Source organism: Crocodylus porosus, unplaced genomic scaffold, assembly GCF_001723895.1.
Source record: "Crocodylus porosus isolate Cpor-Errol unplaced genomic scaffold, CroPor_comp1, whole genome shotgun sequence".
Taxonomy (NCBI): Eukaryota; Metazoa; Chordata; order Crocodylia; family Crocodylidae; genus Crocodylus; species Crocodylus porosus.
The window spans coordinates 44719759-44734942 of NW_017728948.1; the positions used below are offsets into that span (position 1 = coordinate 44719759).

Genomic DNA, 15184 nt, shown 5'->3' on the forward strand with positions numbered 1-15184 from the left:
GATGGTTGTACTTATTAAGTTTTACAGTATCCCCTGTCATGTTTTCTACAGGAAAACACTTTCTCTTGTTATAATAATGAATACTTTGTTTTTAATTTCGATGAAATCCAGAAAAGCAGTATTCATTTCCTTACCTAAGAAAGAGAGTATCCTGTTGGTCCCTAATTAAGGCTAAACAAAAGTAACTTAAAGGAATAGCACTGGGGCAAACAGCTAACTGAGGGCATTCACTGCCACTTGCCCCCCAGCCCGCACCTGCTGCTGTCATTTCCCCACTTTCCTGCCCACCACTGTGTTCCACCACCATGTGGTTCCTGGCTGTATCACCAGACCACAGGACTACTAACAGTGATAAAATAATTGGGTGGTGAAAGCATTGGGGTTGGCCTGTAGATATTTCCAAAGCTTTCTTCAGAAAATCTTACAAATTCACAAATATATCTTTCAGGCAACATACTTTAATGGTCAAGATTAATTGGGCCAATATTCTTATTTCCTTTCTTCCTTATATCAGTTCTGTTTAAGCTTTCCAGAACAAGCGTGTCGTTTAATGACCCCCCTTTCATACTCATTGGCTCTTATCAGCAGAAACACTCTCCAATGCAAAAATTACTTATTTGCACATGTAGCCTGGCAAAATATTGACATTCAGTACATAGATCTACCTGCAATGTGCATAAGCTGTCACTTCTGAAAATGGATTCTTGCATTCTCCCTTTTTGCTCCTCTTTACGTGTAGATGGGAGAGAGAGAAAGAAGACAGAAATGAAAGGAAAGGAAGAAAGAAAAAAGGATTCTGAACATTGTTTTTCATGTTTCTCAAACCCACAAAGATGTGCTTGTCTCTTGGCAGCCCATTAGGCTGCTGTGCAATCCTAATTTTAAAAGCAGTAGAAATAAGGAGAAGCCTACTTTCCAGTGAAAATCTTTCAAAATTATTCTTGATATACTGACTTTCTCAGTGTACCCTCCAAGTTCCCTTTTCACTCCTAATCCCTTAAGGCAGAGGTTTGAGATTTAATGCTGTGAAATAATGTAGCTGTATAGGATTTTGTCCAATATTTGTTCATTTGAAATAGCAACATTTGGTGTCTGCTGCTAGCGCAAGATAGTAACATTTATATGACATGCACATGGTTGCGCCCTTTAAAAGGTGTATAATATTGTTATAAGATAATTCCATGAAATGTTAGAAGTATTAAATTATAAATCTTGAAATATAGTGGCACTGCCATTTAAATTTTTAGTAGGCATTAGAATCTAGTTTCAGGAAGGTAGGCTACTGATGCTTCCATGCATCTCTAATACAGTCTTCAGAAAGCTGCTCAGAAAAGAGGCATCATGTCATGCTTCACAGCTGCAGTCAAACAAGGTATTTTAGACATTCAGGCTGGCTTTTTCAGTAATTTTTTTTTTCTTTTTAAAAGCATAATTGCTCTAATTTAGTTTTGAACTTTTCTGTAAGGAAGTGACCAAAACCCATACTATAAAAACCTGCAAACTCTTCTTATATTTGGTAGCGCACAGCCTGTTCACAGACAAAGTATCTCAATCCTTTTTCTTGAAGATGAGTTTTCTCAAATTCACATCCAAAACAAAGTACTTTTGGAACAGTTGAAGGTGATGTTTGTTCATTCTACTTGTATAGTTTTGAATAATAATAAGTCTGTGTGCATGGCTTCATAAATGCACAGTAATGCTTGATATCTGTGAACTAGGATCTAGTTTTATAACAAAAACTGGATAGCATTTGTGTGCATGCGCAGTGTGGAGGAAGAAATATGCAGAAGAGCATTTTTATTGTTTTTGAGTAAAGTTTGCATTGTAGTTGTTAGTTGTCATTTTATGTTAACTTTTGCATAGCTAAGCTCCTTAGCATGACAGCTACCACACTTCAATTGAATTATTAATTCTATATTGTTTAAATCTAATCTTAGCTAAATAGTTTTTAGACAAGTCAAAGTTTAAAATACTGCATGTAAGAAAGCATTAAGGAAAATTATATCTGTTAACTGTCACTGTAGTAGCAAACGTATGCAGTTAAGTTATAATTCCTGTATTAACTCATTAAAAGTACTTTTGTATGTATCTGTTTCTAGTGTAAACTTGATAAGACTTGACAAGCTTAACAGCATAACCTCTTCAGCCTTGAAGCATTTTACTAGTACATAGGAGAATCTATTAAGATTCTAGAGCAAAATAGTAAAGTTTTGATAATTAAAATGTGGCCTTCTCACACTTCCATAAATCAAACTTAGATTTAGTTACTTGGCAGTTTAGTTCTTTTAACTAGCTAATTTAAATCTCAGTTGTATTTTTGTAATTGACTGGATTTTTGGCCAGAGAACAATTATACTCCAAAACACATTAAATGGATTATTTCAATAGAAATACATCCATTTTTATCGCCGCCTCATAAGTGTTCTCCATATATTGCATGTGTTTTTAGAATGAGAGATTTTAAAAACAGGGTTGGATGTATGTATGGGAAGAGGAAAAGGGGAAGATAAATTGGCAAATACTTGAGGACTGTTTTATAATATTGCATGAACACTTAGCCTAAAGAAAACCAGATGCAGTATTTAACATATTTCATCTTGCATTAGAGTGACTTATGGTCTGGGATGAGAGGGTAAACTCACTGGTAGACGACAATCAAAGCTGTCTCCTACTTTCTTCACTTTCACTTTCTTCTGGCAGCAGAATATGTTGGCCTTGGGGATTGTGTTGCCCAGGCGCACAGACTTGGCTTCTCTTGGAATTAAAAGTTTTTGGTGGCCTTGCAGCTCAGAGTTGTGTCCTTTTGTTTTCTCTGGCAGCTTGTGTATGCCACCATTGTCCAGTTATCTGTCTTAACATGGAATGGGAAACCATTTCTGAGAATCATGTGAAGCGCGTCTTCAGGGGCATTGCTGACTGGTTTGGCAGTGCTATTGGAGGATTAAATATATTAGTGCCAATTCTTTAGGGAAAAAGAATTGTAGGATTTAAGGGTCCTGTGTTCACTAGATTGGAATGGCTTAGTGTGATATGGGTAGAGATGCAAATTTTGTGAAGACGGCATTTAAATTCTTCTTTCTTAATAGCTAGACTCAGAACTACCACCTCTGGTAATTAAAAAAAAATGGATAAGACTTGAGTTTTTTTATGAAAGAGGTCTTTTGGCTTGTTTTTGTTAATTTGTAAATTGCTGTTGCTAATGTTAATGAACTAATATGGAGAGGCTTTTTTCAATAATGATTCCAACAATGGATGATTAGGTAATGTAGTAAGAAATGTCTGCTTTGGGAAAATCATCAAGAGAAAAATATCTTTCAAAGAAATTAATTAAAATAGTCAATGTTTCTGTTTAACCACAGAGCATGAGAATAGGTCCCATGGGAAAGGAAAGGCCAGATTCTTGAAAGTAAATGCTGAACTCTGACTGCATGTGCCATAAAGCAGCAATGAAAATATGTGAAATTAAGCTACGGTAGACTGGGAATTTTTAGGATCTCAATTTTGGACTTAGATGGTTTATATACTTATGAGTCCTATTTGTGGTGTTTTGAGTCCTTTATTGTATTTAGCCTTAGGTTTTTCAGAAGCAACCTTTTTATGTTATGAGCATCCAAAAGCTAGCAAATTTACATGATATGTTGGCATTATGCAAGGGAGAAGCTGTGATCCGTGTTCTGCAAAGTTGCAAAAATATTGCTTGGCTTAAGAACAAGATGTCTGAAGGGACTGAACTGAGAAATTATGTAAATTTTCCTGTAAAAATACTTGTACCATTAGTGAGAGAGTTGGAGTGAAAAAGCAAGTTTTTAGTATAGTTTAAGAGTGTTTTCCTGAAGGATCCTTTGCCTACTGTACATCAAAAAATAGTTGATTTGGTGATACTGCATTGAAGTGGTATTTATTAGGGGGTCAAGCATGTGTTAAATATTTAATATTTTTATATTTTTGGCTGGAGATCTTCCATTTTAAAAAAAATCAGCATTTTTTGCAAATAAAAAGATTTTTCTAAAAATCTTGGAGCTGGTGCTCTGTACGATAACATATTAGGGATATTTTTTTTTTTTTTTACTTAAAACGTGATTCATCTTGTGGAAAGCACAAGAAATTTAGGAGAAGCTAAATTTTCCTACTACAAGAATGGAAGAAGTTGAACAATAAAGGTGATAATACTACACGGCCAATTAGAAAGAACTTGGCCAAAAGTTTTGAAATCGTCACTCATTGTGAAAGGCTGGATCTGTTGAGATGCCTTCTGCAGCACCTTTAAAATGGTGTCACACGTGGAATATTTCCTCCTCTTTATGTGGACTGATTAATACAAGATTGTAGCTATTGGATTTTCCTTTGACCAGCTACTAGAATGCACTTCTGAATCACTCTCTTGCATTTGTCCATAGAAATGGGTGAGTACTCCAGTAAGGTGGTAGCCTGAGCTAAGCCACTTTACCATAAACATAGAGGAGTTTGGAAGCAGAAAAATGCAAGCTGTTCATATTGGCCAGAGAGCATTCTGCTGCAAAGGCTGATGCACATGGACAGCTGATGCAATGGCATGCCAAATTATACTGTATTGGCATAGAGAGGTCTTGATGGAAGCTGACTCCACAAAGTTTTACCAGATTAGTTTAGAAGAAAGGTGAGTCGGTTTCAAATCGCATAAAGTTCCCAGCTGGTCTGATTGTAAAACACTTTTCTCCATCCAAGAAAATGCTTTGAGGCTTGGAAAATGTTTTTCTGTCTCAAATTGAACTGATAAGACCAGCTTGAAGTTTAATGAATCTGAAAATTTCCCACAGCCCCTCCCCCCATTTTAAAAAATTGTTTGGATTGGGTTAACGTAAACATTTCATTTGGATTTCAAATGTTGTGTACTAAAATATATTTTGAAATAAAATAATTTGAATACAAACATTGAACTTTTCAGTTATAAAGGTGAAATGCCCATTTTAAATCTCTTCAAATCAGAAAGTTTTGGGAGGCAGTAATTGTTCCTGTGAACAGTTGTTTTCATGAATCATCATATTTTGGTGAAAGAAACATTTATTTGAAAAATTCCTGAAAAATCTAGTTTTCAGCAGCGTGTGAAAGGAGCTGTTTCACCTTAAATCTCTCTGTTATGGAAGCTTGATTTTGCTCTTTTTGGATTGAGGAAGAGAAAGTTGGAATTGGTGTAGTACAGGGGTGGGCAAAATGCGGCCAATGGGCTGAATGCGGCCCGCCAGGCCATTCTGTCCAGCCCACGGGGCCCCTAAAAATTTAGAAAATTAGTATTTATCTGCCCCTGGCTGACTGTCATGCAGCCCTCGGTGGCTTGCCAAAACTCAGTAAGCAGCCCTCCGCCTGAAATAATTGCCCACCCCTGGTGTAGTATTGTAGCAATGTAGGAGGAATCTGAGTTCCAAGAGAAAGGAAGGGGAGAGATGGAACCCAAACTCCCCCCATTGTAATGAAAAGAGCAAGTTTTAACTCCCGAGTTCTCTTCAGACCATGGGATATCTGTTTTATTTGGGTTAATATGAATGAGTCTGGTTCAGGATGTTGATGATTTCTAAGCTTGAAAGAAATGGCTTGTTTTTGCCTTGTTCATTTGAGCTAGTTGTTGATTGCCTAGTACCAAAATTTGTTAATTTCTCCTCAAACCAAATGGAAGAGTGCTTGGATTTCACAATATCACAGAAAAACATTTTTTGGTATAGAATAGTTTCAGAATTTAATCTGTAATTTAAAAAATAATAACATCTTTTATGAGTAGTAAAATTATATTTGTTTCAAGTTGTCAATTTTATCAACTCATGGCTTGTATATACTGCTGCAACAGTGTGTCCTGGCAGGGATAGGTTTGAGCACATCCTTCCCACCCAAGTTCACCAACATGTTCCAGACCTGGCCATGTAGTGGGCGCTTTTGGGCTAGGAACAGACATTCAAGAAGCCGGAGCCTGAATTGATTCAACCTTTGCAGGTTTGTCTAATTTGTCTAGGTTGAACTGGTTTGTAACAGCACAGACATTGCCTCTTGACTGAGGAAATACAGGCACGTGCTGGGGGTGCTAGAGTGTGCCCTCAGCTCCAAGGAAGCTGTGCTGGGGGGCATAGCCAGCCCAGGCTGCGCTGGCCAGAGGGGTTTAATTCCTCCCTCCGTCCCACCGGTAGGGACCTGAGCCGGGTTTGCCAGGAGCTCCCCCCTCACTGCTGCAGCATTGGCCAGTGTGGCCCCTGAGGCAGAGAAGGCAGGGATGCGGGGTTATTATACTTTCTACCCCAGGGGAATGCAGCTGGGTCTGCCTGCCCCAACCACTGCTCAGTCCCTGCTTGGGGCAAGTGGTGGAATAAGCCCCCTCCTGTCCCTTCCACTAAATAATCTCCATCCCTGTCCCTCCTCCCCAGGGGCCCTGCCAGCCAGTGTCTAGCCACGCCCCCACCACACTGCTGTAGCTGGAGGGGGCAGGGCCATTGATGGAGGCAGCAGCCCCTTGCATAGTGTCAGGGAATGTGAGCCCTTTCCCGGCAGGGGATTCCCACTGCAGGGCAGGCAGAGCTGTGGTGGACTGCATGTGGCAGCACTGGGGCCCAGAGAGGGCCAGAGCCTCCCGCAGCACTGCCATGCTCCACAGCAGCTTTCCTCGCCCCACAGCATGGCCCCCCACTGGGAAGAGGCTTGCACTTGGGGAATCCATGATGGGCTGCTGGCCCCATCATGGTAGCTCCCCCTTCGCTGCTTCAGCAGGCGGGCAGAGGTGGGGCCAGATGCTAGCTGGCAGGGCCGCTTAGGTGGGGGGCAGGGAGTGGGGTTATTCTGTCTGACCCCAGGACACCACAGTGGGGTCTACCACCCTGGCTGCCACTGCTGCCGCTTGCTCTGTGCTTGTGACAAGCTATAAAATAAGCCCCACTGCTGTCCCCCTCCCTTTGGCATGTGGTGGAGGGGGCTTATTCTACTGCTTGCCCCAAGCACAGACCAAGTGGTGGTGGTGGCTGTGGGGTGGGGGCATAGCTAGACATGGGCTGGTAGGATCCCTTGGGGGGGAGGGGCAGGGATGGGGGTTATTCCCTCTCCCTCTGGTTTCCAGGAAAGGGGACAGGAAGGGGCTGGTTCTGCCACTTACCCCAAGCAGGGAGTGAGTGGCAGCAACTTTTGGGGTGGGCAGACCCAGCTGTGGTCCCCTGGGGATTGAGGGGGGAATAATCCTCCTCCCTGTACCCTCTGCTTCAGGGGCCATGCTGGCCCACCACTGCAGCAGCGATGGGGAGCGCCTGGCAGAACCAGCTCGAGTCCCTGCCAGTGGGACACGGTGTTGGGACCCAGAGGCCTTCAGGCCTGGGTTTGACCTTTGTGCTCAGATCAAGCTGCGTGCTTAACTTGAACCGTGGTCAAGACCTGCACCCAGTAAAAGGAGCAGTTGGAAAAATACTGTCTCTGACTTAAAATATCAGGAAGTTGGCTAATTTAAATTGAATAAATTTAACCTTGACAAAAGAGGAACTGTCAGAGCAAAACGTACCCCCACCTAAGAATGAAACGATTACCTCAGAATAGAAAATTCCACTTAAGGGTAACCATATTTGGCAAACAGAAGCAAGATTGTTAATATGCATTAGGAGGAAGGTGTAAGTTAATTTTATGTATTAAGAAATGAAAGCTATATTCAGGACAGTCCTGAAGAAGCCTGAAGAGATCCTGTCACTGATCCAAGATCCAGTCTTGACATCAGATGTGGGAGCCAGGAGCCCTGAACAAAACTTCATGGCCTGATTAACCAGTGAAGTTGCATTCGCAACGTTTTGGGGTGGTCAGCATCTGTTTTGACTAGCTACATACCTAAATTTTTTAAACTGCTACTTCAGTTTTAATTAGAATTGTATCTGTTATGGTTCAATAAACTAACTTTTAGCTTAGCACAACCATGTCTTAGTCTCCTTGCCTGGTATAAGACCCATTATAGTGTCATCAGGATGCAATGAGGGTGGGGGGAGTTAAACCCCTCTCTGGCCAGACCCCTTGGCTGGGGAGCAGAGGGGCAAGGCCAGAACGGCTGAGCTGAAGCAGAAAGCCCAGCATGCCGGGATGCTGAGGGACTCTGGTTTAAGTTAAATCAGGAAGGGGTGTGGGACAGACATTGCGTGAAGTGGTTTGAGCCAAATCAGTTTAGTCTGATACTACATTCCACCAGGCTCATCTTAAACCAGTTTTGGCCATCTTGAAACTGGTTTGGGTACACTGAATGTCTGTTCTGTTACAGGTTTAAACCAGTTTCTGATCACTTAAACCAGTTTATGTATAATGTCTGTCCCTAGCCCAGGTCTCTGGCGGGGGTGAAGGTGGCCATTGGGAACAAGTCCACAGCAGCCTTGCTGGCAAACTTCCCTTCCATCTTAGTGGGTTCTGGTAGGCTAAGTATGCTCAGTCCCATTCTCCCTGGGACTAGCTGTGGTGGTAGGATAGATGAGCCCTTACTGTTGCTTTCTGAATCAACAAACCCTGCAAGACCTTAATAAAGGTGACATGGGAGCCCTTCCACTTAGGCATGAGATCTGAACTCTAATTTCATTGTTGCCATTTAAAGTATCACTAACTCTTTACTATTTTTGTAAGAAATGTCATGGTGTTGTGATACCAGTTATAGGTTGCAGCGTTGGATACAAAAGGGCAGGGGTGTCAAACTCATCTGACCCTGCAGGCCAGACGAGGATCTCCAGGCCAAATCTGGCCATGCTGGAGCCAGTGACAGTACTGGTCTCATGGGGCGCAGGGCACCGCTCTATTGCTTGTACTGCAGTTGGTATGTGGACAGGACCTAGCACCATGAGCACTACTCATAGCCCAGGGGACCGGGGTGTGTGCTCTGCACACAGTGCCCCACTGGACTGTCCCTGAGTGCTTGCTCCAGAGCCAGTCAGGATTTGACCTCAGGCAGTCCCTGCACACTGGAGACAGCATGCAAGAGCACACGCTGTGCTGGCCTCCTGAGCTGTGGGCAATGCCCATGACACCAGGTCTAGCCCTTGCACTGGAGGCAGCACAAGCACTGGAGCAGAGCTGGAACAAGGTGCACAGGCTGGACCCAGTGATGCAGGCACTGCACACAGCACAGGAGACTTGTATAGGGTGCATGCTGCATGCAGCGTTCCAGTGGACAGTCTGCGTACTGGCTCTGGCATGGCCTGATCTGGACCAGTCCTGGAGCCAGCATGTAGACTTGGTCCTGCATGGATGCTGCAAGCAGTGCCAATGGTGCCAGGTCCAGCTGGCATGCCAGATTAGTTCTGTATGTAGAATGCAGGCTTGTTGTTAGCTCATGGGCTAGATCATGTGGCTCTACAGGCTGCTTCTGGTACGTGGGACATATGTTTGACATACCATCAACTGCTTGTCAAAAGTTGATGCTGTCTCCAATATTAATTCACTTCTACTTTAACCTAGAAGAAAGGGACAAGGGAAATGCATTTCTCTGCAGTATCAGGCGCCTCAACTCCCTGCTATGCCAAAAATGCAGTGTAACTTTTCCTTTTTTAAGATAACAAGAGTCCCCATTGCTTTCTGAATAAGAATTTATTTGTAAATGAAAATAGATGCCAAAACAGTGGCATTTTATGCACATTTTGCAGTAAAATGAAAATTTGGGGAAAGCAGAACATTGAGAAATATTCCAAAATTTGGAAGAATTACGTGGTTTGTGTTTTCACAATTAAATTACATGTCATCTTGTATTAGCACAAACATACAGTTCACTACAAATATTTAATTAGGGGTTATTAAACCTGGTTTATTTATTGGATTATGTAATAATTCTGTATGCTGCAGAAGTAAGAACACGCATACATGCATCTTTTGAAGCCAATTATTTTGAGTATGGAATTGCATGGGATCGCGGCACATCTTTAAAGCATATTCAGTGGGAGGTATTCTTACTATAATGCAGCTGAAAACTTGAAACATTCTTCTTGCATCCTGAAGACTGTCTTGATCGGCTAACTTGCCGACTGCCTTCCCAGGCCTTTTCTGTTTATTGAAATTTGCATCTGTGAACTGTCTTCCATCTAACAAACTTGTTTCTATTAAATCTGCTCTGGTTTACTCTGTGGACTAAGTATGGCATCCAGTGTAAAAATTAATGCAGGTAAAACAATGACACAACTCCTATTCTCCATCTCTGCTTTAACATGTGGATATCTCTTTAAATACTCTGGAGGGCTTTCCTCCAGACTAAAAAAATCTCATTTCTTTCACTTAATAATTTCTAGGGCTCTTGGTAAAGCAAAGAAATATTCTTTCTCCCACTCTCCATATCTCCCTGTGAATATGTCTCTGTCTAGTGGATGTTCTGTCCAAGGGTTTTAAGGTTTGTAAGGTTTTTTGCATATTTTTCCCCTTCTCACCTCAACTCTGGACATTTTCTCCCTCACCTCTTTCCATTTTTATCGATTGATACTTCATTCTTTCTGCCCCTTCTTTTTATTACCAGAGTTATATAGAGATAATAAAAACAACTTTTTTTTTTTGAATCTTGACTACTTGTGGGGTTTTTTGTTTTTCATTTTCTTTTAAAATAGGGTCCTAGTGTTCCTGCTTTACTACACTGTTAATTGATTTTGGTCTGTTACATTCTCCACTGTATAAAATATACTTCTAAGAAGACTTAATAGCACCTCTTCTTGTTAGTCAGTGATCATAGTGTAAAATAATTGGTGGCAACTCTTGAGGTCACAACCTCCCACCCCAAATAATTAAATTCTATATATGGATAATTATACATTTGTTATAATTCTACATGTATAGAATCTAATTAGTGGGAGGTTTTCTTAAATTTCACCACCCCCACTGCTGTGGTGAGAAGACACCTGCCCTTGTTGTTGTCCCCCCCGCTGCCTGTCTCCTGTCTTATGCCTGACTGATGCCTGCCCCCCTGCATCATGCCTCCCTCATCACCTGCTGTCACCTTTTATAGCTTGCCTTCCACACCCACTGCTCTCCCTGTGCCAGCTGTTTCTTATGTAACCTTAATTTACTACTATGCTAACCTAGCTCACAGAGCCGGTCCAAGCACCTTAGCCTGAAGGAGCACAGCATAGAAACCAGTAAAAACTTATTTTTAAATCTTCCAAAATATTCAGAAGTGAGGGAGGAAGGAAATTCTGTTCTTCCTTTTGTCTCCAGCTCCTTGGCAGTAACACTGGGGCTGATTTAACAACCACATAAAGTCTGAACCACTTTTACTGGGAAAGGAAGTGGGGGTCGGAGGAATGGAAGCCATTTTCACTGGCTATAGGCTTTTCCTTCAATTATTCTTAAGCTGGGGCTTCTGTCAACTCATCTCTGCTGCAATATACCATTTTGAAGTTAGTGAAATGCCTCGCCTTCGACCATCTCCCTTCTACGGAATCTTCCTTTTGAGGGAGGGTAATAGGGGAGAGTCTGAACATTTGTAACAGTTATATTTTTTTTCTTTCTTCTTCCCTTCCCTGACAGCTCTTCCCTGGAATCTGCAACCCAGATTCTTAAAGCAGTAGGCGTCAGTATGCAGCTCTTGAAACAGAGACCGTCAGTCCAGCTCCTCTACTATAGTGGCCGACTTCCTTTTAACAATGGTGGGTTGTCGCTTGCAACCTGGCCACTGCTAGGCTGCTTGTTTCCCACCCTTTTCCCCTCTTTTCCTCCCCACCCGCAGCCTGCCCTGAACAGAGGTGTAGCTCTGGGTCACCTTATCAGCTTCACTGCCCTCCCCACCACCACCCACATGAGGTGTCACTGCTGCAGGCAGAGGCATTAGTATGGTGGGCAGTCCTGGGGTATAATGCATGAGTCACCAGTTGTGGTGACTTTCTGTTATCTGGCTGCTGCACTTGCTGCCAGTTGTCAAGAGCAGCAGTCAGCAAGTTAAGTTTGGTGAGAGAGGCAGCTACTGCAGTAGGGGGGTTTTGTTAAACCCTTGGATGTTGCTGTACCAGCACCTCTCCCCACAGCAGTGGTGTCTCCTATGGTGCGTGGGTAAGGAGGCATGAGACTGACAAGGGGACTGGACTGACTAGTATGTAAGTCCCATAAACATCCAGCTGTTCTACCAGCTTCTGGGGACTTTGCTGCTGCCCAGATGAGGCCTTAGGGCTGTAGGTTGCTGACCCCTGCTCTATGCATGCCTCTTTTCCTTAATACAAGCTTTAAACTTGCAATGATTCCCAAACATTTTAAGATAAATTAATGTCCATAATTATATATCTAATGAATACTATGTAGTGATTAACAAATGCAAAAAAAATCTCTTTATATAATTAAATTAGGGGGCAAGCTTAGTAATGATCATTAACACAAAATTAATGAGTTTTCAAAACAGAATGTGAGGATCTGCTTGATGTCAATTGATATTAATGAGAATTGCGTGGTTCATTCCCCTCACACAACTTTAAAATTGTATCTTAGGGAGGTATAATATAGGAGCATGGATCATGGTTTGGAACACCCACTAACATGGTACGTGCCTTGATTCTAGATTTGTGGTATTATTTAGTAATCGAGATTAAAAGATATCCTCCTCTGTATGCTTTGGCTATCTGATTTTAAACAAGGTTGACTCAAATGGTTCAACTGTGCAGAGCTGACATGTGGGTGTTGTGTCAGTAGTCATGTCGTGCTTTTAAAGTGTAGGGGTCTGTTTTCATGAGATAGCAGACTTAGAAAGCTTAGCTGTTCTGTGTGGGAGGTTCATACTGTTGGAAAGGGATGATTAATTATGTTGTGAGTTGCTCAGTATTTTTCTCTCCTAAACAGTGTGCAATGAGCCAAATTTGTGGTTACAAAAAGTTAAGGGTTTCATTTGGCAGCTCTAATTTAATCACTTGGCTTGGACTTTGGGAAGCCCAGTAAAAAAAATGTATATATCCTGTTAATGTCTGATGCATCCTGTTTGTAAACAAATCAGTTGTTATAAGACAATTTATGTAAAGCATGTATAAATTCACATTTTGAAGAAGAAAAAATGTTGTTTCATTGAACCAAATCCAATTCTAATATCTCTGGGACCATTAACTTGCCATCTACCACCACCCCTAAATCAATAATCTCTCTGTTGTTCTAACTGTCAGTATGTAATATTAAGTTGAAAAAGGCTGTATTATAAATGTCATTAAGTATTGAGAGAGAATATGAAAAGATAATGTTTACCAGTGCCCACGCTGATAATTTGCAATGATATGCACATACATGAAAGATTAAATCTGAACCAGAAATAAGTTGACTTACTGTATTTATCTGAATCCAAGATTATTTTGAATTTAAGACAGCCTCCCACCCCAAATAATTAAATTCTATACTTGGATGATTGTACATTTTGTTATAATTCTCCACGTATAGAATCTAATTAGTGGGAGGCTTTCTTAAATTTGCCCCAACCCCCACCCCCGTGGTGAGGAAAGCAGCAGTGGGGGTAAGGGCCAGACACCTGTCCTTGTTGTTGTCCTCCCTACTGCCTGTCTCCTGTCTTGGGCCTGAATGCTGCCTGCCCTTCTGTGTCTGCGCCTGCCCCCCTGCGTCATGCCTCCCCCATCACCTGCTCCCACCTTTTATAGCCTGCCTGCCAGGCCAACTGCTCTCCCTGTGCCAGCTCTTCCCCACCCCTTTTCCCTGTCCCAGGCATAGTCATGGAGGACAGGGGGTTGAAGAAAAGGTTGCAGATTTTTCCCCTCCCCATTCAAGTCTGCTCTGCATTCCCCCCGGCTGTGTGCCTCCTTCCCTGCCAGATGAGCCATTCCAGCCCAGACTGGTGACTGCTCAGTTCTGGCTTTAGCCCTGAGCCTGGGACCAAAACAGGAGCTGAGCTACTTGCCTGCCCTGGACAGGTACGCAAATCCAGGATGAGGCTTTTGTTCCCCCATGCTAACTAGGGGAGGAAGGTGAGGAAACTTATCTTGGATTTGAATAAATACAGGAGTAGTTTCCAAAAAAATTTTGATACATGGTATGTTAGCGTCTAATCAGCATACATGCTTAAATACGTTAGCAGCAAATAAGGCTGTGACTGCAGGTGTAACTTAAATTATTGGAGCATTTTTGTATTCTGCTATGCATAATTTTAAGACATCAAAGCCTGGAAATGGATTAAGTTTGCCTGTGTGTTTAGTTTGGAGTTTTTTGTTTGGGCATTTTTGATCTTTGTTGTCAGTAAATTTCATATGATTTACTATTATTAATGATTATTTAATCATTAACTGAAAATTAATTATTATACCACTGTTATAGTCAAAAAAATAACATATTCAGAGTTGAACAAGAAAGTACTCTATTGTAGCTATAAAAGAAAAGGTTGAAAGATGTATAATTGGTATAATATTTTGGGGTTTTGTCATACCTTAATTTTTAAATGTTTACAAGTATTTAAGTTATTTTAATACTTAAGCAAATAAAGTGAAAATAATTTATGGGAGCAGAGGGATAAGGAATACTTCTGGTTAGGGGCATTGTTCTTTATAGCCTCAATATACGTTACTTTATTTAGTATATTTACTTGTTATGCTGCAGCCAAGAATTTCCATTACTGTTCTGGACCACAACTAAAAAAAAAAAATCACATGATCAAGAATTTGCCATATTTTCTTCCCTCTAACATATTCCACAATGTAGTACACATCTTGTTTTTGAAAGGCAGCATGCAAGAAAAAAGATCATCCCCAGAATATCATTGAGTGGCAGCAAGTGAGCTGAACCTGTTCTTGAGCCTGTTGCCTGGTGCCTGGTGCTTTGGTGCCTGTGGCTAGAGCTGTATATGCGGTCATGTCATCTGGACAGGGACTAGAAATTTGATGGCAGGGGAGCAGTGGGAGTGCTAGTTGCTATGGCAGTTAGCAATGCCATCACTTCCTCAGTGCCAGATTTTTGAATCTGTAGGGAACCCCACAAGCTGGATGACTTGGCTCCATGCATTACATTCGCATACTTTAGATATAATGTGCACCTACTGGCTGTTTTTTGGGGAAAAGATGCATTTTGTATACAGGAAAATATGGCACATCGCCTACAGCTTTATTTTAAGGTTCTAGTGACTCTCTAAATACTGTGGCGAAATGCCGGGCTAGCGGCTCCGGCACCGCTTAGGGGAGCCGCGGGCTTTGCGGAGTTGTGCGAGCACGCGGCTTGTGGGGCGGAATTGAGGTAGCTCTTAGCCGCCCTCGAGGTTCGCCGAGTTGGCACAAGTAGA

The 15184-nt window shown here is 41.9% G+C and overlaps 1 long non-coding RNA gene across 1 annotated transcript in view; it reads left to right on the forward strand.

Annotated features, from left to right (window-relative positions):
* LOC109322221 overlaps positions 1-15184 on the forward strand; it is a 36156-nt gene that overhangs the window by 17676 nt on the left and 3296 nt on the right. The window contains exon 3 of the long non-coding RNA XR_002104334.1: positions 8777-8779. This is a non-coding gene — a long non-coding RNA (uncharacterized LOC109322221). The remainder of the gene's footprint in view (positions 1-8776; positions 8780-15184) is intronic.